This window comes from Passer domesticus, chromosome Z (genome assembly GCF_036417665.1).
Source record: "Passer domesticus isolate bPasDom1 chromosome Z, bPasDom1.hap1, whole genome shotgun sequence".
Taxonomy (NCBI): Eukaryota; Metazoa; Chordata; class Aves; order Passeriformes; family Passeridae; genus Passer; species Passer domesticus.
In genome coordinates, this window is record NC_087512.1 from 31512391 (window position 1) to 31537292 (window position 24902).

Genomic DNA, 24902 nt, shown 5'->3' on the forward strand with positions numbered 1-24902 from the left:
AACACCTCTGTCAGTGTTCACCAGCCAAATGTTGATGTTCACTGGGGAAATATTTCACACCCTTTAAGATGTGTAACTGTATGACTGAATTCCTAATTAGCAGTCTAATTTATTCCTTAATTTTTTTTGTGTCTGTTTGTAATTTTTTATCAACATACTTATCCTCTGCATGCCAGTTGCTATGACAACTTCTTATTTTGATGTCTTCCATCACTGTTTTTGTCATAAAAGTTTTTGGTTTAAAGATAGGTTGCATCCTTCCAGGATTGCTCAGAACCTGTTGATTCTTTGCTCAGGAAAAAAAAATCTACCTTTTCTGTTTGCCACAGGTTAAGGTGGTGATTTGGCACCTGATGGTGATTTTGGTATTTATTACAAAATAGCAGAGGAGCCCATATGGACATATCTCCTTGAAAGCAAATAAAATACAGCATCCGTTTAAAAGATATTTTAGCATGCATGATCTGAATCTGACTCAGAGCCTCCACAGAAAGATAAATTAACTACTGAAACTACAACAAAGTGAAAGGGTAATTTCTTCAAAACTTGACTTGGAGTTTAACTACTGGAGTTCACTGTCTTTGTTAAAAATGGAGTTTAGTACAAGCAGTGGCTGCAGAGGCTGTAAAGGGCTTTGCTGAGCAAAGCCCAGTGGACCGCATATCCATTTTGGAAGAGACTTTTGAGTTCTCTGTGGCATGGTGATCTGAACAAACTAGCTTTTGTTGGCTGAAATTTTAAAGGACAGATAAAACCATCATGTCCTACGACCCCTTTAATGCAAGCAAGGTCAGAATCATGTCCACATCTCTTTGGAGCGTTATATATTAAACAGTTTTGGTGTAATAAGCCCTTTCTTTCTTTGCCTAAATGAACAATTTTCCTTAAAGTAGCAAGTAGTTATTACCCTATAGACTTGTTTTTGCAGAATTGCTTTATTTTTTGAGTAATCTTTAACAGATGTCCATTTACTGAAATTGGAAATCTAATAGTTAAGGAGTGGGTAAGAGTACTAGTACAAATAAAAATAGTTAAAGTAACATCAACAAATAGAACACATCCTTTAGTTCTATTTGTAAGAAAATAAGGGACACCTATTGGAAAGCTTTCAAGAATGACAAAACTTAACAATGCAAGTGGCATTATTATTTATCTTTGTTGTGTGGGTGAAAGTGCATGTTACTTGTGTATTTGCATTTTAACCGGGCCAGAGAAAGAGGGTTAGAGGGATAGAAACAGATTCCATTTAACTCAAACAAATATAGGTTTTGTTTTTCAATTAGAGCTTGTATTCCAGACCGGTTGCAGACCTATTGCTGTGGAGGGAAAAAAATTAGAAAGGAACCTAACTCCAAAACCAAGTGCTACATTCATCCAAATAGTTTAAATACTTAGTATGCTACAGTAATTGTCTCGGATCAAGAAGATAGGCTTTGAGGTTTTATGATGTTGGTGTGTTTTAGCCAGGATAACATCACAAGGATGAGCAAATTCTCTTTGTGAAAACTGAGATTCCAGTCAGAATAATACCAGTCAGAATTTGTGTTTAACTGTAATTTACTTTTGCATCTGTTAAATCTTGCATCATTGGTCTAATACAGGAAGAAGCAAGGAAACAGATTGTATATATATGTATATATATATGGATATATATATATGGCTATATGGATATGTATAAATAATTCAGTTCTAATGTAATATATAGGAGATAAAAACACCCACATTATTGAAATTTAAAACAACTCCCAACAGCTCTAATGAAAGTAAAAGCAAAACATAACCTTACATGTGTGTTCAAGTAAATTTTCTAGTTAAAAATTCTAGTTAGAGGAATAATTTTAATTACTTTAATATAAAACAACTTGGAATGACAGATATTTCTAGACTGTACTAAAAATAAAATCATCAAATCATATTTCCTTTGTTGTTAATTTTTAAAATTCCTTCCTCTAACTAGAACACAACAGATACGACCTAACACTTAATTGCAATAAAAATAAAGAAACAGAAAATTTCAGTATCAAATGAAACTGACATATTACAAGAGTATGTTAAATAGTTATTCTATTACTTATGCTAAAGTATTTACAGTTTTTTTGCCTATTGGCAGATTTTAGATTCATGCTTACTGTTCTGTAAAGTAGTTCTCAACCGCTGTAATAGCTTTATCACATTTTATCTCTATTTTTCAACCAGTTTTAACAGCAAATAGATGGCAAATCTCATCTATAATTTTAACACCCTGTTCAGTTTAGATGTTGTACGTTAATGAGCTCCTGATTTTTACATGTAACTTCCTTCCATACTAACCGGAAAAAATATCTCCATCAAGAAGTTAAAGAGAGGCATGTAGTAGGATGATGAATATATTGCTAATTGCTATAAATTGTAACTTTGTTCTTCTACTTCCCTTGAGACTCCCTTGGGAAACTTCTGCAGTACTCTCTCCAACACACCTACAGATGCAGCTGCATCTTTTAGAAGGCATCTTTTAGAAGGCATCATTTACTCATTCAACAACAAGTAAAACTCTATTTCTTTTAGTGATAAACCATATCACTAAGATACTTGGGCAGGTGACCTTGACAGGCCTAGAACTGCCATAGAAACACTGTTTCTACCTGTAGTCCCTCCTGTTGCATCTGTTGAATTGTATAACATGTAAAGACAAACACAGTATTCTAAAAGGCTCCTGAGCCCTCTCTTCACCAAGCCTTCATACTCTTCTGCTCAGCTATCTGGAAAGCAAAGAGTTTAAAAATGTCTTCTTATCCAAATGTCAGCTAGATATTTTCTGGAGGAAAAAAAAATTAAATGTTTGTTTTATTTTGTTTTATATTCAAGATAGAGCAACATAGTTTGATTTACATAAGTATTGTCACTTTGCAATACTTGAAATATTTTTTCAAGCTGCTAAATGCTTGTTGAAATGCTTTTTCAACAAGCATTTTCAACAAGCATTCAGAGCACTGGCACTTTTCAGTTTTATAGTGTCCTATATTCTTATGTACCTTGAAAGCAAATATATGTAAACATGAAGAATGTGTACCAATGTGCATGAGCTTTTCATTCTGGAAGACATGTCTTGCTAGACTGCAGAATGAAGTAAAGAAGGCATTTTGAAGCTCAGCTCCTTCAGTGTTCTGGGTAAATTAGTTCCTCACCTTATTGATTAGAAGAATCTCATTTTCCTAATCTTCCTTTTATCATCTGCCTACTTACACAAGCCTTTTTTGTTGTCATTGACATTCCTCACCACATTCAATTCCATTTGGAGAAACCACAAACTTCCAGTTTCAGGCCTTCAATGGAGAAAGAATGATAACAGATATAACTGTGTTGAGCAGAAGGGACTGAAAAGGCAGGTCTGGATGCCCTGGACTGTTCAGTGTAGCTGTGGGGCTATGGCTGGCTCAGCCATAGTAAGGAACTGTTCTAGAGATCAGACAGCATCTTCAGCACTGGTGGGTTTTTTGGGCATGAAGCATGCAAGCTGGGTTCTTCACACTGCTGAAGAACAAGCTGAAACAAAAAGAAATTCAGGCTGGAGGTAAAGAAAAATCTTTTCCCTACAAAGGTGGCCTATCCATGGAGCAAAGGCCAAGGAAGGCTGACTGTCTCTGACAGTGGGTGGTCCAACATCCTGACTGTGCAAGGCCCTGAACAACCTGGTCTGACCCTGTAGCTGAGCTTGCTCTGAGACTGCAGATCTCCCCAAGTGACCTCCCTGTCAGCCTGAATTTTCTTGTAATCTTAGAGCCAAGCAAAATCTTATTCTTGCAGGTGCAAATGGATAGAGTCAGGACCCACGTTTCTTGATCGTTTTTCAATAATGAACAGATAAATCATTAAAAGCTACTAAAATAAAATAATCAGAAAGCATAACCTGTCTCTTGAGCCCAAATTGTTTGTCAGTTATACATGTATGAAAGCAATAATAAGGTAGTCTTTGCCTTAGAAAACTTAATTCTTACTTAATTCTTACTGTCTGTATGATTTTCTTTGCTGTGAAATTAAAGTAAACATAACCTCAAATTGATTTTGTGGATTAAGAACCTTAACAGTCAAGTCTGTTTCATCTACTTGATCATTCTATGCATTCTGTATATCACATCTGGAAAACAAAAAAGCCCACACAATAAAACAAAGCCAGTAAAAATTAACTTCCTGTAAATGAAGAACTCACCTTTATAAATTGCTTTATAGGCAAGAGTAAGAAATTTTTTCTCATTTAAATGACTGCTGCACATGCAAATGTAACAGAAGTAAATATGTAAGTTCCCCTTCTCTTTTCACATTTATGCACATTTTTGTTCCCTTTCCACAGCAAGATCTTTTGAGAGTTTTTTTGTGATCAGCTGTTTCCATGTTGCATCACCTACTTTGAAACAGTATGTTCCTATTCTCTGCTTTGTAGAAAGTGAAACATCAGTTAAGAGACGCTAATAAAAACAAGAGAGGTCAACAATATATCTGAAATTTTTTGTGTCATACAGTCATTAAAAAATATCAAATTGGTAAATGGAAATTTTAGGCAGATAAATGAAGCATAAGATTAATTGTAACAATTGTTGGGGGAAATCCTGCTCCTAACAGATGTGTCCATTTGGATGGTGTGATGAGTGAAAGCAGAGCAAGTCGTTCCAGACACTTCTCTGGCAATAAAGCCATCTTGTTGATGCAGGTTGCATCAGAATAGAAGGTGTGCTACTGAGGATAAAACACAGCACAAAGTGGCAGAGATCCTGCAGGATTAGGGATTCTTTCACCCTCTTTCCTTTGAAATCACCTGGGATAATTACACAGCAGAGAGTATAAAAGGTTTTTTTCCTGATGATTCTTGCAAGTGCAGCAGCAGTGCTCATTCACATTAAATAATTCTCTTTGCAAAAAAGCATAGAAACAGGATAGATCAAGTCTATAGATAGAGGATCACCAGTTTACATCCATGGGACAGCAGCTATCTGCTTTAGTATGAAGTGAGTTTAGGTGACACTTGAATAATCTGAACTTATTAAGTACATTTTTAGCATGCACATGTAGGAAGAAATTTCTGTACGTTCAGAACTATTGTTAATAATGGTACTGAAAGTGCATAATAATGTTGCTCTTACAGGAGGAATAAAAGTAATTTGATTAAGACTTGGAAATAAAGTGCAGGAAGAGCATGATTCCATTTGATAGATATTGATTTCATTTAGATTTGCTAAGTATGGGTAATTGGGTGGGTGTTGTGAATAATATTAGAAGATGTGAATAACAAGGGCATGTGTTATGGATGTAATTTTAATGAATAGAAGAAGACTGAATTTTAATGACTAGAAGAAACTGAAAAGAATCAAGAAAAACACATGTAGTCTTCTCTTTTAGTTTAACCCTGGTATCCTGAATGTAAAGGTGAAGTTTAAAATGACATAAATAGAATTCTCAGTAACTTGAATAAAGTAATAAATTGGGTCAGATCCATTTTTTTTTCCCTTGGGGAGGAACTCTATATTTTAGTATCTGCATATAGACTAGATGCAGGTTAAAGGATCAAAAAAGGAAATTATACTTTTAACATCAACTGTTGTCAAAATAATTTTTCATTACACATATTGTGCTCAAATATAAGGGCTGAACCTGTATGATGTATGATAAAATTATCTTCCTTGCAATCATCAGGATTCTACAGATGTAAAGTTCAATTTAACAGAATTTTCCCCTATGGTATTAAGACAGAGTAAGTTCAAAGCAGGGAAAACTGGAACAGGGGAGGACAGTTGTTCATGTGGAAATGGATTAAAAACAGAATCATGGAATCACAGAATGGCTTGGGGTAGAAGGGACCACAGGGGTCATCTGGCCCAACCTCTCTGCTCAAGCAAAGTAATCCCAGAGCACACGCCACAGGATAACAACCAGACTGTTCTTAAACATCTCCAGTGAGAGACACTCCACAATCTCCTCTCTAGGCAATCTGTTCCAGTGCTCGGTCACTTACACAATAAAGAAGTTCTTCTTTCTCTTCAGGTGTGCATCAGTTTCTTCCCATTGCGTCTTGTCCTACTGCCTGGCACCACTGAGAAGAGCCTGGATCCATCGTCTTGAAACCCTCCCTTACGCACTTGATGAAGTTCCCTCTAAGTTGTCTTCCTGAGGCTGAACAGACTCATCCCTTTCAGCCTTTCCGTTTAAAAGAGACGCTCCAGTCCCCAATCAGCTTTCTTGCCCTCTACTAGATCGTCTCCTGGAGCAGATTGTTATCCACCAGGACCCCAAGTCCTTCTCCACAGAGCTGCTTCCCAGTAAGTTGGCCCCCAACCTATACTGGTGCACAGGGTTACTCCTTCAAGAAAAAATCTGTACTCAGAAGACCTTAGTGCTCCCAGTCATCATTTCAAGCATTGTTAATGCTTGAATACATATATAAATATAATAATAGAAACATAATATAAATATAGAATATATAGAAACCTATATATATAAATTTGGGGGGAAAGTGAGGAATAAATCTAAAGGGGGAACTCCCCCCCAAAAACAAAACAAAACGAAGCATAAGCAAAAACTTAACTTACCTGCAGATAGGGAAAAAAGTATCTAATTTCAATTATAAGCTCTATAAATCTCTACTTCATCAGTGATCTATGAATATTGCTACAAAATCTAGATGTAATGCACTTAAAATATGAAAAGGTGATATGTGTTTTCTTTGCAGCTACTACATGCCATTGATCATTGTTGCCGTAAGGCACTTGCATCTGACCATTCTGTACAAGAATCCTTATATATGCAGGTGACAAGAGTCACCTGCACATGTAAGGATTAACATGTCCCTGCACTCATTTAGATAAGTTGTTGGGTATTATGGCATTTAATTGCCACATGACTTCTTAAAAATTTTATCTGGAAGAAGTGATACAGCAATGGAACTGCATATATGAGTCTTTTTAAAATGTCAAATTAGTTTTCATAGTAAGCACTACCTATTTGTTTCTCCAACACTATATCTTCACTTCTCAGAGAGATACCTTTCACTTGGTCTTCATGTCTGTAGCCTGTCAATACTACACATTCCTACAAAAAGAGATGTTCATATCCATATTGTATAGTTAATGTGGACTTCAAGAAAACATCCTCAAGATCTTGTATAACTTACAGAAATCCTAATTTTAACTATCAGTATATAGTAATTTAAATGCTCACAAGGAATAGGAATAGCTGTGCAACTATTTTTGAGGGGGGAAAATGCCGCCTCTATTACTTCTGTTTTAAATTACATTGTGAAGAGGTGAGATTAATTTTTGTTTGAGCACACGTATTCTAATGGAGTGCTAACCCTTTTTCATTAATTTCCCACATTCAAGCAATGATCTACAGACTGCTCTAATACAATTTGTTATAGCTCTTTCACGTAAAATTTCACATAGAATTTCTGATGTGGTGTGATTAATACAGTTAAAGACAAGGCTGGTAACCATAACCACTACAAGGGATGGTAGTTGCCACCCTTCCCCTAGTTACCAAAGTACTCTTAATTCCATTTGTGATACTGGAACATAAAAAAAATAAATAGTCCACTTACAAATATGCACATGTAAACACTGTAGTACCAGGCTAACATTTTGAAAATGCCCCAATGATATAAAAATCATAGCCTCATTTGTATAAGTAATTTAGGTTTTCCAGAAGAAAATAACAAGCTTGCTAAAAAATGTGCTTTAGAGTTTTATTATGTAACAAAAACAAAGTGAATTGCAAGAACTCTTTCCAACATACGAAGTGCATTTATGGCGTGTTCATGAAATCTAATGAGTTGCGCAATCTGTGCTATTAGAGTACAAATATATGTAGAAATATAATATATCGATACTCAGTAAACTGATTTTTTTAAGAGAAAGAGAGAGACTATTCTTTATGGTCTTTTTGCTCATATTTTGGACTACAACTATTTTCTGGGCATAATGTGTCTATATTTTCAAGACAATAAACTCTGCAATTCATTGCTTCTTTCATTGACAAAGAAGGTTCCTAACAAAGAAGGCTCCCCCTTTAACACAATGGATGAAACAAATTGCCTTAATTAGTCTTTCTTTTTCTTAGCATTTTTGAGATGTGGTACTCTAGTCATCATCACCATCGTCATGAACAGCAACTAGTATCTATGACACAGTGAATTAAATCAGAAAAAAAAGAAATTGATGATATCTCTCTCTAACCCAAATTAGAGATACTGCATATTTTCTTCTGAAATCACCAAATTACACTGAAAAGCTACCATGTCAAATGACTTCAAGTTAATAGATGTAAAAATAAGCAGGCTTCTCAGCATTGCAACATACATACAGAGGAGATACAGTGCAAAATCACTTAGCATTTGACACATTACTGGATAGTCTTTTCAAATATGTTGACAATAATTTCTGCATAAGAGTAGAAGGAATTTTAATTTTGACACATTTACCAGTTTTGCAAATAGGTGAAGCTTGCTTATTATATTTGTAATATCTTTCCTGTCAAGGATTTAGTGGTTCATGCTGAACAATGAACTTCACATTTATATGTGCATATTCTGCATGTGTAGTGGGGCTGTCTCTTTATTTCTAAATATGTTCATATATATTTTGATGATGACTGTGATTGCACTGTGTTGTACACAGGGTCTTGTAGCAGATGAGTCTAATATTTTCTTGTCTGTTTTTAAATTACTTTAAAAGAAAATTAAGAAAATCAAGGAAATGGGTGAGTGGATATGGTAGTTGGTAGGAAAACTGTAGGTACTCTGCTGTGTTATTACCCATGTAATCATTCCATATTTCCTCTTGTCACTTTCACTCTCTTGCTACCATTTTTTGTGTCTTGTAGTTTGACTGCAAACTATTTGGAGCACAAATTCTTTATTTCTTTCTGTTGCTTTTATCCAAGAAAGATATGGGGACAGTGGCAAGCATTCCTACTGAAAACACTGAATTTCAGTACACATTCCTGTGTAAGCCTGTCAATGCCTGGCTATTCTATCAAAACTATTAAACAAGTCAAATTTTCTAATATTTCTTTGTGTATCAAATTTTAGTTCAAAATACTCCCCTGTATGTCTTTTTCTGATTAAGACATGGGATTTTTGGCCACAATTGTTAATATTTTATGTTATACATCCATGAAGATTATTACTCCAAGATTTCTCTTAAAAGGCCATAGGAATCATTTCCAGAGAAAGAGAGAGAAAGAAGAAAAAATAGGCAAAGTCAGCACTACAAGCTGAGAAGAAATAAGGCCAGACAACTAGTTTATCTGAATTCCCATTACCTTCTTTGAGTTGTCTCCTCTTCCTGATTCATTATGTGGTAAAGGAGCAAGAGCCACCTTGTAAATAAATATACCTTTATTCATTGGTTGCAGTGAAAATATTCTATGCATCTTCATTGCTAAACAGAATACAGTAGTAAACAAATAAAATTAGTAAGAGCTAAATACTAAAGTAATTCTGTTGTTGACAGCAAAGATGCAGCAAGCAGCAGAACTTCACACTCTTTTAAACTTACAATTGTTCCTTTTCCCCTTAACTATTAAACAAACTTGTGAAGTCCCAAAAGAAATACCGTTTCAGTCTCTAAATATGCTATCTTTACACATTTGAGTAGCTTCAGTGGAAACAGCAGAGCTCCTTTTGAAACTATGATTAGTCATATCTTTTTGTAGGTTAAACACGTGAGAATTTCAAAGCATCTGTCATTTACTGGGTAGTGACTAAAGTTCCCTGAATAAATCATGAAAGAGTATCAAATGACAGGCAGGTGATTCAAAACAATTATAGTCCTATAGATGATTTCAGAATTACCTCTTTTTTTCACATTCTATGTTATGTAGGCCTCAGTATAAGATATAACAAAATCTGTTGAAGGCTCTATTAACTCAGATGGCAAAAGCACAAGTTAAAAAAAATGTACTGGTGCTCAACAGATAACAAAGACCCTATTTTTAATTTTCCATATGTCTGTATATGTTTGTAGCTTTGCAAGAACTTAATCACAGACTTAATGTGAATAAGAGAGAGATAAAAACATTCTATAGGAGCATCAGCCTGGAGCTGGACACCATATATTTCCTAGGAAAGCTACCTATTCTTTAGGAATATTGAGGAAAACTCTACAGTTTGTAAATCAGACATGCATTTTATCTATTCCTAAAAAAATTTAGTCATGAAGAGAAAATATTTGAATGACATACCTAAATCTAATACATAATGTAATAGCTCATTAACAAGTCATACTGGTTTTTAATATGAATTCATTATAATGGCTCAAGAAAGAAGTATTAGTTTATCAAGTTGAAGTATTGTTGGTGACTCCATAGGACAATGTACTTATATGAAACTTGCAATGAGCTCTAGGTAGCAGCTTTAAGGAGGCATCTCCATCAAGACCTACAGAAGTCAGACTCAAGCTGAAAAAGGATCACTAAAGAACTGGAAAAAAAGAAAAACTGAAAGCAAAATACTCTTATCAGAAGTGTTACTGACAGATCAAATTGCAAGATCTTTCAGGAAGAAAATTTACTTTTATAGTAGATCTGACATAGCTCTCCCTTGTGTTTGGAAGCGTGACTCATTCTCTACCTGTATGATGTTATATATATATATATATATATATATATATATATATATATATATGGTAATATTCTGAATCACAGCCTTGAATTACATTCAACAGCATACTTCTTGAAAATACATATTTACAAATAAGAACAGCCATCTTTCAGAGAAATTCATTCAGCCTTCTGGATTAAGTTGATTTACATAAGCATTGTAGAAAGGAGAATTACCCCCTGGCGTTAAATTCAATCTCCACAGATGGTCTTTTTGATCTGTTAATCAGATTTCCTGTATCCTTAGACAATATCTTAATTGCTTATGCCCTCATATTGAAAAAAAAAAGAAAAAGAAAAAGAAAAAAGAGAGAATTACATTCAATTATATTAAGAAGATATTCATATCTTCATATGCTTTTCAAAGTATTGTGAAATTATATTAAACATAATTCACCAGAACAGAAGAGTTGCATTTAATAACATGGAATATATGAGAAGGTCTATATGTCTTCCAGTACTGAGTTTTCTATATCAATTTCTTTATCAATTCTAGATGAAATGTGCTCTTTAATTATATCTATATTCTAGAAACTTTATTTTGTGACATTTCCAAACTGTGTTGAGTAGTGTAGTGAAATTTGCATATTTAATGGAAAACAACTCCACATATTAAAGATTTCCTTTACCATCTTATAACACAAAATCTGCTGGTTCTGTTTCCACTGTTCCAGTAAAATCTGCAAAAGCAGTCAGATATTTTAGTGAAGAAGAACTGTGTGTTTTTTTGTCTGCTACAACATATACAGAAACACCAGCAGCAGCAGCAGTGGCTAAGGTAAGTCCAGGGCTGAGTTTTAGATTGGGGCCTATATGGCTATTTTTTTTCCTTTTTTTTTTTTTCCCATTCTGTTTCTGGTTTTTTCTTTGTTTGTTTGTTGTTTGGGGATTTTTGTTTGTTTGTTTGGGGGGGAGTTGGGTTTTTGGGTTTTTTTTTTTTTTTTTGTTTGTTTGTTTGGGTGTTTTTTTGTGGTTTTTTTTTTTGTTTGTTTGTTTGTTTATTTTTTGGTTTTGGGGTTTTTTTTTCACTCAGACAGTCAAGCAGCAGCCTAGAGCCTTGTCAGAACCTGAGCACTGGTCAGCACTGGGAGCACTCTAGGAGATTTAAATGGCTCCAGGGGGCACAGAGTGGGAGTGTCATTCCAGAAGGACATGACACTTTGCACAGGAATGGCAAGCAGTATGGTATGGTCTCCCTCCCATCAGCCCAAAAGAGTTCAAGAATGGCTCCTATTCTGCAGGGTTCTAAACCATCTGTAGGTATCAGAAAAAATGTGGCAATGAAAACAGAGCTGTTGTGGAAACATGCAGGTGTCCAGGTAGAATCAGAGCATAATAGAACACTTTTGTGAGGCAAGAGCAGATGAGCTGCTGAGTTTGGTGGTACAAACCAAAGAGGACGTAGAAAGGTTAAGGAGTGTTGTAGCAGTTTGTTTTGGGGGGGATTCCCCAGGGAGTCCCCAGAGGGCCCCCTAGGCTGTGAGTTGGCTAGTAGCAGCAGGCAGGTAAGGAGACTCCACACAGCTTCTGAGGGTGTTGATTAGATGAGGGTTTATTGGGGGGTCCCACCCCTGGGAGCAACATGGTTACTGAGGGGGAAGGGGAAAGGGGGAGGGAGGGGGAGGGGGAGAGGGAGAGGAAGAGTCTAGGGGAGAGAAGGGCTAAGAGAGGATCTGATCTCCCTCGCACAGGTTAAGAGAGAGATACAAAGTGGGCGCAGAAGACTTGGGCCAATGGGATTACAGATACATCATAGTTCAGGGCAGGACAACAGGCTTGGAATAAACCGTACATTTTTGAGGGCTGAGACAGAGCATACCATTTAACTAAAATGCAACATCACATTTCACCCTTTTGTCATTAGAAAGAAAAGATAAAGAGAAATATGACAATTAACAATTTAAAAAATGAAGCAGTAATTATACAGTTTTGTAGCATCAATACAAATACAAATGCAGTGAGGATTATGTTTTAAACAGTCCATTGGATTTGGGGTTTGCTCCTGGTGGTAGGCAACAAAGATGAGCTTTTAATTGTAATAAACAGGTTATGTGGGTCCATTTTGCAGATCTTAAGAGAATTTAATGCATGGGCAAGTGCTTAAGGGCTTCAGCCTTTGACACTACGCTCATATGAGAATTTTGGGATTGGCTTTTTCAGCCAATGACTGGCCCAATGGTGTCTAACCTTTTCCAACTGGCTTTTTGGACCACTGCAGCCCCCAGTTTAGGCTGAGGTGCTGACTTTGCTCCCTCTCTCAGGGCTTCCAACCAGTTTAACCCAGAAGACCCCTGGTTTTAGGTCATTAAAAGAAAAACAACAAGAAAAAAGAAGAAATTTGGCTTCAGCTACTGCCTATACTCAGGGAGCATTCACCACAAAAACTATCCAAATACTTTCCCAGACACCATTTCAAGTTCTCAGTCACCCTCAGAACCTACTGAGGACAGCATAAACCCAACAGCAATTATGATTCAGCAGTCTAATACTGTCTGAACCCTCCCTATTAAAGAAACAATTGAAAACTGCTTCTTGTCAGATCTACCCTTGTGACCTGACAGGCCCCTGCTTTCTAAAACTGACAACAGGAAAATCTGCAATATGAACATGCACAAACCAGAAAAGCATAATTGTACAAAATATTTCATGGGGATGGGAAGGAATATGGAGAGAGGGCAGGTATTGGATAAGAATGATAAAAATGTTAGAGGGTTTCAGCATAAAAGTTTTAGCTGACGAGCTCTTTTCAGCTAGAACAAGTGGATAGGGGATTAGGAATTGGCGAGGTTATGGGGAGCCAGGGACTCTGCTAAAGAAAAACCTTTTTGGGGTACCCTGTGCCTTCCGGTGGTTTGCTCCTGGTTGATCTACCCAAAATAAGGAAAAAGGGGGATTGCAGAGAAGGATATTATCCTACTCTTGGAGTAACAGGGGAAGGAGATCATAAAGTAGAATTTTCAATTCAGTGAAATACTGAAGCTTAGCCATGTGGCTGCAGTGCTGGGTTTAGAAGGACAGAGTGGATTCCCGGGGGTTTGTTAAGGGGAAGGCGGGTTAGGGATGGAGTTAGGGATAAGGAGTAGCGAGGAGAGAGAGAATGAGACCAAAGAAGGAGGTCACAGAACTGAGGAAAACAGTTTTGGGGAGGTGCGGGGCTTGGGCAAAGCAGAAAACTGCATCTTGGTGGTCTGGTGGCTCCCCCACGGAAACTGGCGGGCTTGGGTTCTATCTTTTGCTGCTGCTGTGGTCCGGCTGCTGGGGCTCGGCCCCGCCACGGTGGTGGCTCTTGGCGAGCGGCGGCTCCAAGCAGCCACGCGGCGAGCACGTGGCGATGGACGTGCCTTCGAGCTGTGGGCGGGTGCGCTGCACGCGGCTTCTCTGGGTGCCGGGGCGGCAGCCGGCTGCTGGTGGCGGGCTGGCGGCGACTGGCTGGCGGCGCGGTGTCTCACGGGGCTGCTGCATGGTGGTGGTGGCAGGGAAGCAATGTTCTGCTGGGTTCTGCACTGTGCCTCAGGTCCATTTTTGTCTCTGCGCTGTCAGTGCTCTTGCCAAACGGAGGGTACTGGGATAGATGAAGGGAAAGACCATGTGATGGGGAAAAAGGGGTAACAAACCGCATGATATACTATAAGCTATACAGTGCAATATAAAACTATTCTGTGTAAATTCCCAATCACCCAGTACAAAGAACAACTAAACTGGTGCACCACAACAGAGTGTTAGAGGACCTGAGGAAGGGATTGTTTGGCAGAAATGTTCCCTACTTGCTCTGTAGCAAATGTACTGGCCAAATGCATCTCACGAAGTGGCGGATCCTCTTGTGTTTCCACAGCACGCAGGATGGAAGATGGGGCGTGCTGTGGAAACACAAGAATAGAAATAGGTTCTTTCTCAGGCCTCCCTTCCCACACCCCCCTACAGAATATACATGAGATTGTGGAAACTGAGGGCCAGGAAAATAACAATCTAGATGGAATACCATCTAAGGGGTTGCCTAAGCTGGTTCAGGTGACCAAACATATTGCAACAAGCTCTGAAAAGAAAAAGACAAAGGGTAATTTTTGCAGAAGGCTCCCTGCTGAGTGGAGCAGAGTCTAATATGCGTCACAGATCCAACCCACAGGAAAGCGTTCTTCCTCCCTGGAGTCCATGTAAGGGAAAGCTTCTTGATTTAGTGCAGCCTTCTGACTACTACCCTCTGTTAATGTTCTCAGTGAATACAGACAAGATTCAAAGAAGAATTCCCAGTGTAATCCAAAGGGACTTCAGGGCACTGGGCTATTTAGTTAAAGTAGTAGGTGCAGATTCCTTCAGTGTTAGGGGAAAATACTGAAAAGAATAGGAATACTTGACTGATCTCTAGATAGCTAAGAGGCTGGTACCATAGGTGCCATGACAATTTTTGTCCATGGGTCAGCATATATGGCACTAGGGCTGCTTATGTTGGATGGGGTACACCTGACTCAGAGTGGGAATAAGATTATGGCCTGGGAGTTAGCAGGGCTGATTGAGCAGTCTTTAAATTAGATTCAAATGGAGAAGAAGATAAAATGAGGCTCATTAGAGATGGTAATGATTGTGTTAGCCTAGCTGAAGAGCATCTACACCAATGCATGCAGTCTAGGCAGCAAGCAGGAGGACCTGGAAGCCGTTGTACAGAAGGAAACTTACAATGTAGTTGCTATCACCGAAATGTGGTGGGATGACTCTCACAATTGCAGTATTAAGAGGGATAGGCAAACCACAAAGGGTGCTAATATGGTACTCTGTGATAAGGAGTGTTTTGATTGTATTGAAATTGATGATGGAGATGACAATGTTTAATGCCTATGGGTAAAGATTGGGGAACATCAGCAGGGAAGATGTCATAGTGAGAATCTGTTGTACACCACCAGCTAGGATGAAGAGGCAGAGTAGGTGTTCTACAAGTGGCTGGCAGAAATCTCACAGTCACCAGTCCTTGTATTTGTGGGTGACTTCAGCTTTCTGTATACCTTCTGGAAATACAGCACAGCAGACAGGAAGCAGCCTAAGATATTTCTGGAGTGTGTGGGGGATACCTTTCTAATACAACTGATAAATACGTGCCCTACTAGACCTGTTTGTGAACAGAGGACTTGTAGATGATGTGGTTGTTGGTCGCTGTCTTGGGTGGGGTGACCATAAACTTCGGTGTTTTCTTTACTGGGTAAAGTAAGGGCAGCAACCAACAGACCTTCTGCATTGCAGTTCAGGTTGGCAAATTCTGGACCTTTAAGGAGATTGATTGACAAAGTCTGTTTGGAGTGAATCTTGGAGGGCAAAGGAGTCCAAGAAGGCTGGATGTGCTTTAAAAAGGTTAAATATACAGGAGCAGGCTGTCGCCATGTGTAGAAAAACAAGTCATCAGGGGAAAGGTGCAACCTGGTTAAACAGAGAAGTTAGGCTGGAATAAAAAATAATCTGTTGTCTCTGGAAGAGGAGATAACTCGGGAGGACTATAAGAATGTTGTGAGACCATGTCAGGAGAAATTTGGAAGCGTGAAAGCCCAACTAAAATTAATTTGTCCACTCTGCTTAAAGACAAAAAAAAGTTTTCATATAAATATATTGGCAGCAGATTATAGTCAAGGCAAGTTCCCATCATGTGTTGAATGTTAAGAGTAGTGTGGTGTCAGGAATGAGAAAAAAGCAGAGGTATTTAATGCCTTATTTTCCTCAGTCTCTAACATCAAAATTAGTTGTCCTTAGGATACCCAGTGCCCAGAGGTGGGTGTAAGGAATGTAGAGCTGGATGAGGCCTTCATAAAGGATGAAGAGATTGTTAGTGACCTGCTATGCCAATTAGACACTGAGAAGATCCATGGGACTTGATGGGATCCGCCCCAAAGAAATGAGGGAACTGGTTAAAAACTTGCCAACTACTCTCAATCATCTGGTGGATATCAGTAGTCCTGGTTAACTGGAGAAGCTCCAGAGGACTGGAAATTAACAAGTATGACATCTGCAAGAAGGGTCAGAAAGATGATCTGGTGATCGACAGGACTGTCAGCATTATCTTGGTTCTAAGCAAGATTATGGAAGAGTTCATTCTGAATGCCATTACATGGCATGTTTAGGACAACCAGCGTATCAGGCCTAGCCAACACTGATGTACAAAGGTCCTTCTGGACCAACCTCATCTTCTTCTACAGCAAAGTGACCAGCTTAGTAGATAAGGTAAAGATTGTGACTGTTGTCAATATGGTAAAGTGTTTAACACTGTCTCCTATAGCATCCTTTTAAAGACTGGTTGCTTGAGGCTTGCTTGGGCGATAGGTAAAAAATTGGCTGGACAGTCAGGCCCAGTGAGTAGGTAAAGGGACCTGAATCCAGTTGGTGTGTGGTTGCTAGCATTATGCCCCAGAACTCAGTTTAGGGGCTGGTCCTGTTTAACATCTTCATCGATGGGGATCCGTATTGCACCCTCACTAAATTTGCAGATGACACCAAGCTTGGTTGGACAATTATCTGCTTGAGGGTTAGAAGGCTCTACAGAGAGATCTTGACAGACTAGATCAATGGACTAAGAACAGCTGCATAAAATTCAGTAAGGTGAAGTGCCAGGTCCTGCACTTGCCTTTCAACCCCAGGCAGTGCTACAGGCTGGGAGAAAAGTGGCTTGAAAACTGTTCAGCAGAAATGGACTTGGGAGTGCTGCTCAAAAGCCAGCTGAACATGAACCAACATAGTGCCAAGGTGGCCAAGAAAGTCAATGGCACAGTGGCCTGAATCAAGATTGGTGCTGCCAGCAGAAACAGGGAAATTATCATCTTCCTGTGCTCAGCATTGTTAAGGCTGCACCTTGAGCACACTGTGTTCAGTTTTGGGCCTCTCACTCCATGTTCTTATAAGGAATGGGTGAGCAAGCAGGGTGTGTTTAGTCTCAAGAAGTGGAGGCTCAGGAGAGACCTCATCTCTCTTAAAAACTATCTGAAAAGAGGTTTTAGTGAGGTGAAGGCCAGTCTCTTTTATCATGCCTACAATGAAAGGACAAGGGGAAATGGTCTTAACCTGAAATGGAAGATTCAGATTAGACAGAAAAAAAATTCACTGTTAGATAGGTCAGGCATTGGAATTGGTTGTCCAGGGAGCTGGTAGAGTCACCATCCCTTGAGGTAAACACCTGGACCTGACATAGGATGATGTGGTTTAGTGGTTTAGTGGTTACAGTGGCAGTCCTAGGTGGATGGTTGGACTGGGTCATCTTGAAAGACTCTTAGAATCTTGATCATTCTACTTGAGACAGCCACCACAGCTACACGGCTACGTCCAGTATTTTGTCTTTCAGCAAGAAAACATGCAGGATACAGAATACCAGATTTCCATTGTCACTACTTAGCCAAAAGAGCTTTCTTCCTCTTTGTGCTGGCTGAAGGACATTAAGTGATTTGATTTGCATAGAACTCTTACAGCAATTACTCTTTCCAAATCAATTAGTGTTTGTTTATAGTATTCCTTCACTCCTTTCCTCAGTCTGTAGGATTTCCATCAAACCTTAGACAAGATTTGCATTCTTACAGACAATTTCAAGTGATTAATTTATGCGCACAAAAATTCTTGCAAAAAGGACAGAATATGAGTATTGAATTTGGAAAAAGTGAAGCAACCTACATGCATGGCAGCTTGCAAAAGGGAAAAACTGACTTAGTAACCATAACTACACTGTATGCACCTGTTTATAATACTGATTCCAAATTGTTGAACAGCTGCCAACATTAGAGTACATACTCTTAAATTCAGGAATGTATCAGCCAACTAGTGCATTAGCCAAACATACTTCTTATATTAGTCACTGAAGTTTTGAGAAGCATTTTAAGAGTCAGGGTGATGATTAAACATTATTATTAAGTAAAAATTAGTATTTGAGTTGTAGTGGATTATGCAGGATATTTCTTTATGTCGCCAATTTATCTACAGCCGATTGTTCTAAAATAAGATTATTACATCAGCAACATGGATTTGTTTGCAAATTAATGGGTATGTTATTGTATTGAAAGGGGTCTGTTAGATTGTGTGTTTTTACATTTGGTGAATATGTGTTATCACTGCATAGATAAGTGACCATGCACTTTTGTAATTCTCTTGACACAAAGACTCAAATGAATTGACTAAAGTGATTGAGAAGTCCTATCTAGTACTCAGTAAAATGAATACATTTTGGACAACTTTCTCAAATTGTTGTGTCAGATAAGGATCTTGCAGTAAGGCAATTCCTCATCTGGTTTAAATATTACCTGCATGCCTTATCTTGTCTCTTCCTCACGTTAGTTTTATTTGGTTGGGTTTTTTTGGGTTTTTTTTGGGTTTTTTTTGCTTAAGTTCTTCAGTTTTTAATGTTTAGGTTTTTGTTTTGGTTTGGTTTGGTTTGGTTTGTTTGTGGTTTTTTTGGTTGTTGTTTTGGTGGGGTTTTTTTTGTTTGTTTGTTTGTTTGTTTGTTTTTTACTTAATGGAAATTCACATGACAATGGGGCACTGAGGTTAATATTTGAAAGTTCTAACACTATATAAATGTCCAACATTTACCTAATAGGTGGCACATAGATTTTTTTTTACAAGCACAGTTTGTGTCAACACCTATGATTTTTTAATTTAAGCACAGCAAAACTTGTCATATGGAAAAACTTAATCCTAAATGCATAAAAGGAAAAATAATATTCTCTACTAAAAGTTGTATACTAAAATCAGTAGACTATAATTTGGAGATAGATTTAACCTTTCTTTAGAGATGGAATAGAATTTCACTAGTATCATATTTATCTTATCAAATTGCATGTTTTTTTTAATATTATTGATCCTTGAGATTTTATATCTTTATTGATTTTGAAGGTAATAGTATTTTTTCCTCAGTAACTTTGCAGAAACACGTGTTCCTTTAGCATAAGCAAAACAAAAAGATTTTATGTTCTTTAATTTAATTGCCTGCAAATGCATTTGTTATTAAATGTTTAGTGTCCATATCCTGCACCCAAGAAATAGTAAGCTTATTAATTACTTAAGCAGAGAATAATTTGAGATGCTGGCAAGAAATATCACTCTCTTACGGCCAAAATACGGTATCTACACTGCTTAATCTAAAAAATGTGAGCAGCACCTGTCTCACTTTCACTTTTCAGCATCTCAGAAATTCTGTTGAGAAAATACAGAAAATTAATATTATGACTGGATTTCCCAATATCTTGGATGTCACTGCACATAGTGTACAATGTTCTATATACACTGACTGTACATAGAAAACATCTACATTTTTAGAATTTTATTTTTGCACAAAAAACTGCAATTAACATAAATTCTATACGAATTTAAAATTTTATCTCACTGAAAGGAGCTGCGTGGCAATAGTTAATATGAGGAAAAGAATAGAATGTCAACTTCAGCATCAAATGTAAACAAGATGCTTTCTGTGATACATTTCTTTGGAAGACTGGCACAGTAAATATGCTCAAGTGGAATGAATGATTGAAGGGTATCAAGAATATTTTATGCATTTTGCAGGCATTGCAAAATAATCAGCGTTTACTCATAAGGTAACACTTCTGTAGGCTTGGGAAGACTATTAAAAATTTGAAGACTTTTGGTACATTCCCTGAAAGTAATTAAAAAAATAATACAAATCTATAAGGAATTAATAAGATTTTAAACCCATATTGTTTTCTGCCTTTAAAAACGAATTACTTTCCCCTATATCAGCATCTCTAGGTTTGCTGTGTAGCATTAGTTTAGATAAGGATTCTAATATTGTAAGGCAATTCAAGAGTTGTGGTACTTGATACACCTGAAGATTTTATACAGGATTATTAACATCTGGTTTATTAATACATAAGGGTAATTATCTTTAGGTCCAAATACTGCACTGGCAAACAGATATCTATCTGATCCTCTACATTTGTTAAGCCAATAATGACTACAAAACAGGTCAAACTTAGCTGCACCTAGACCACATTTCAGGGGCTATGGCTCTGAGAATATAATATACAGGATGGAAGAGAAAAAGCATAGGCTATTGAACAAAGGCCCCAGGACTGGAAATGGAGATTTTACTGTTACAAAGAGTCTTCTGTTGTGCCTTTAAATCATTTCAGACCAAGAATCAAAAAAATCAAGTTCTTGTTCCCCTTCTAACAACACCAGTGTGATTCCATGGATTTTAACACCACAGGAGAACAGTTAAAAAGTGAGTGTGACACCAGCAAAACTGAGTTTGAAGGAGGAATAATAACAGTAATAGTAATAGTAATAATAATAATGTTATTGTTGTAGATATTTTTCTTATATAGTGGTATACCTTTTTTTCAGTTGTCTTTCTTCTTTTATCTAGATCTGAAATAATAATAATAATAGCTATTTGAATCTACATTTCAGTCTTGATAACAATTTTTTGACTATATATTGAGTATGTTTGCTCTCAACTGGATTTTGATCAAAACCAAGGAAAACCAATGAAATAACCAGGAGAAGTGAGTGACATGGTAAATGATTGGATGACACCAGAAAAATAATGCTTGGATGGACAGGTACACAGAGATCAGGCATCATAAACATTATGTGGTAAATCTTTGGGGCTGCTGGACAGGGAAGATGTGCCAAAGACCCCAGGGTTTGTTGGCACCACTTGCCAACAGACCTGGCTGTGCTGTGACAGCAGAGCCACCTCCTTGGATTCACTGCAGCCAGGAGACCATAAGCAAAATATAATGCACAGATTTAGGCAGTGGTTCTGTCACTTCATCCTTACAGTTAATCTGGGCTTGTTATCCACTGGGGAATGTGTGTTGGAGGTTGGCTTCTTCTGGACAGCCATGCAGTGGGTTGCTTAAGAGTGACAGCTTATGTGTGAGTGCAGAGGGTGTACATCTTGTGCTAATAACTCTTTCTCTTGATTTTAAGAAGCATTTCTTTATTCCATTTTATTATTGTTTTATTGATTTTACTTAATAAAATAGTAATTGAAATCATGTCATTTGCATGAAGGAAGGGTCATGCTGTGGTATAACCACTGACAGAGTAACTGACGACCTGCCAAAGCACAAGATAAGAGTTTACTGCACAATGTGTACCAGAAGACATTAGAAGTTTTAAGAGCTGAAAAGTGATTCCTGTGCTCCAGCACCAGAACTTCCTGTACAAATTTGTTGAGAATGTTCCTGAGAGATTTGCTTTAGATAACATAGGCTGTCTTAGGTAATTTAAGACTGATAGATTATCACTCTGTCACCATTCTGTTTTGTTTGAGTTTTCCCTGAAGAAAAAAAAAAAGGAAAACAAGGAAATTCCATTTTGATGTTTAAGACATGTTATACATGTTTGTGATGGGAAGGAGGGAAAGTTCATTCCCTGACTTCTCATCCATTTCAAATAGAATGGTTAATGAAGTTGAGAATGTTAGAAAAACAATACAATTTTGAAAAATAAAACATGAAGTAGCACTATATATGATATAAAGAGACTTCATACTGTGCTTTTCCAAGAGTTTAAAGACATTTCATCTTGCTTCCCCAGTAATAAATTTTGCTACTTTTTTCTATCCCCTTAGTTTTTCGTCTTTAGTACCTAGGCTGGTAGATGCTGTCAGGGAACAGAATGGTCCCCCTGTTATCCAGGAGGAGTCAGTCAAGAACTGTTTAGATGCTTGGATATTCATAAATCTATGGGACCAGGCAGAATTCATTTCAGGTGATGAGGGAGTTGGCAGATGAGCCTGTGAAGCTGCTTTCCATCATTTATCAACAGTCCTGGCTCACTGGTGAAGTGTCAGAGGACTGGAAGCTGACCAGTGTGGCACCCATTCACAAAAAGGGTGGGAAGGAGGATCCTGGTATTTATCAGACAGTCAGCCTGACCTCAGTACCTGTTAAGGTCATGGAATAGTTTATATTGAGTGTGCTCACACAGCACTTACAGGGTGGCCAGGGTATCAGACCCAGCCAGCATGACTTTGGGAGGGGCAGATCGTGTTTGACCAGTCTGATCTCTTTTTATGACCAAGTGACCGCCTGGTAGATGTAGGAAAGGCTGTGGATGTTGTGTACCTGAACTTCAACAAGGCCTTTGACGTTGTCTCCCACAGCACACTCCTGGAAAATCTGGCAGCCCACGGCTTGGACAGGAGCACTCTGTGCTGGGTTAGGAACTGGCTGGATGGCCGGGCCCAGAGAGTGCTGGTGAGCAGTGCTGCATCCAACTGCGGCCAGGCACCAGTGGTGTCCTCAGGGGTCTGTGCTGGGGCCAGTTCTGTTCAATATCTTTATTGACAACATGGATGAGGGGATTGAGTCTTTCGTTAGTAAATTTGCAGATGACACTAAGCTGAGATCACGTGTTGATCTGTTGGAGGGTAGGAGGGCTCTGCAGAGAGACCTGGAATGGTTGGATGGATGGGCAGAGTCCAATAGGATGAAGTTTAATAAGTCCAAGTGCTGAGTCCTGCATTTGGCCACAATAACCCCCTGCAGCATTACAGGCTGGGGACGGTGTGGCTGAACAGTGCTCAGGCAGAAAGGGACCTGGGCGTGCTGGTGACACTGCTCATGACCCAGCAGTGTGCCCTGGTGGCCAAGAAGGCCAAAGGCATCCTGGCCATCAGGAGCAGGGAAGTTATTCTACCCCTGTGTTTGGCACTGGTGAGGTCACACCTTGAGTGCTGTGTCCAGTTCTGGGCCTCTCAGTTTGGAAAGGACACTGAGATGCTTGAGCACATCCAGAGGAGGGCAACAAAGCTGGTGAAGGGCTTGGAACACAAACCCTGTGAGGAATGACTGAGGGAATTGGGGGTGTTTAGCCTGGAGAAAAGGAGACTCAGGGATGACCTTATTGCTCTCTGCAACTCCCTGAAACGAGGTTGTAGTCAGGTGGGGTCAGTCTCTCCAGGCATCAACTGACAGAATGAGAGGACACAGTCTTAAGCTGGGCCAAAGGAAATATGGGTTGGATATTAGGAAAAAGTTTTTATGAAAGAAAGAGAAAGTTCTGGAATTGTCTGCCTGGGAGGTGGTGGAGTCACCATCCCTAGATGTGTTTAAAAAAAGATTGGATGTGGTGCTCAATGCCATGGTTCAGTTGAGGTGTTAGGGCATGGGTTGCACTGGATGATCTTTAAGGTCTCTTCCAACCTAGTTATTCTGTGATTCTTTATAAGTATATATTCTCTTATTAAAATTTCAGGGTTTAATCTCCCACTTTTCCCATCTCCTTAACTCCCAAGGCCCTTTCTTGTTTAATAGAAGGGAAGGAATTTTATGACTATCATTCCTTTATTTAATGCTTCAAAATAGAAGATCACAGTATGCGAACTAAAAAACCTATATAAGATTTTCAGTGCAATACCCATATTCTGTTTCACCTGACTAGTTGTAAAACTATTTACAAACTTTCTTTATAATGTTGTTGCTGAGAAGAAACACTCATGCTCCTTACTGCACATAAAAATGTGAAAAGAAATATCTTTGGTGATAAATTTCCTTGGTTTTGCTAAAATATCTGGCAAGAGGAAATATTCTTTGTCCATGGATTTAGCTTTATTTTAGTAATAACCTATCATAGCAAATAAGAAAATGTTTAAAAGAAGAGTCTTTCAATATCTGCTAGGCAACACTGGTGTTAAGAAAATAATGTCTACAGAAAGATGGAAAATAACAGTTGAATAGTTTCTTGGTCTCTTTTTTTGGGGGAGGGGGTTGTTCTATTTTTGGTTCAGTTTCAGTTTGTGGGTTTGGTTTTGTTTTGCTTTTTGGTTGTTTAATTCCCTTTCACTAGCAGTGGCTTATTACTGCCTTATTATGAATCTGAAAAGGGAACTAATGATTGGTGGATATTGCCAGTATTATTGTGTCTCAGTTGTGAAAGAACATTGATGCTTATAAAAAAACCCACAAAATTAATTTCCCTATCAAAACATTTTATGATTCCTGGTAAATGGATTCTGAACAATTGTTCCTATGCACAATTGTTAAAAAGATTGTCAAGTTAATCTATAAAATATCATAGATCTCTATATTCTTTCTCCCCTTGTAAAAGATTTGCTACTGCACCTGAACGTCTGTGGTGTTCATGACTGGTTGCTGAATTAGGATGGAAGAATGTAAATACCCATGTACTCACTTATCACATGGAGAGATTTGGGTTTTGGGAGTTTTTTTGGAGGTTTGTGGATTTATGTGATGGTGGCTTGGTTTGATTTTGGTCTTAAGTAGAAAGAAAAGGAAAAGAAGAAAATTGTTCACTTCTTTATTTCTACTATGGTGCCAATACTGCTCTTCTGAAAA

At 38.1% G+C, this 24902-nt stretch overlaps 1 long non-coding RNA gene across 4 annotated transcripts in view; it reads left to right on the forward strand.

The window, feature by feature from the left end:
• Positions 1-24902, forward strand: part of LOC135289775 (uncharacterized) — a 34946-nt gene that overhangs the window by 1302 nt on the left and 8742 nt on the right. For 2 of the 4 annotated variants that reach the window (XR_010352504.1, XR_010352507.1), the window contains exons 2-3: positions 6013-6287; positions 11298-11401. This is a non-coding gene — a long non-coding RNA (uncharacterized LOC135289775). Of the gene's footprint in view, positions 1-6012; positions 6288-11297; positions 11402-11656; positions 11880-20723; positions 20816-24902 lie in introns of all 4 variants that reach the window. The other 2 variants (XR_010352505.1, XR_010352506.1) reach the window with 2 other exon arrangements.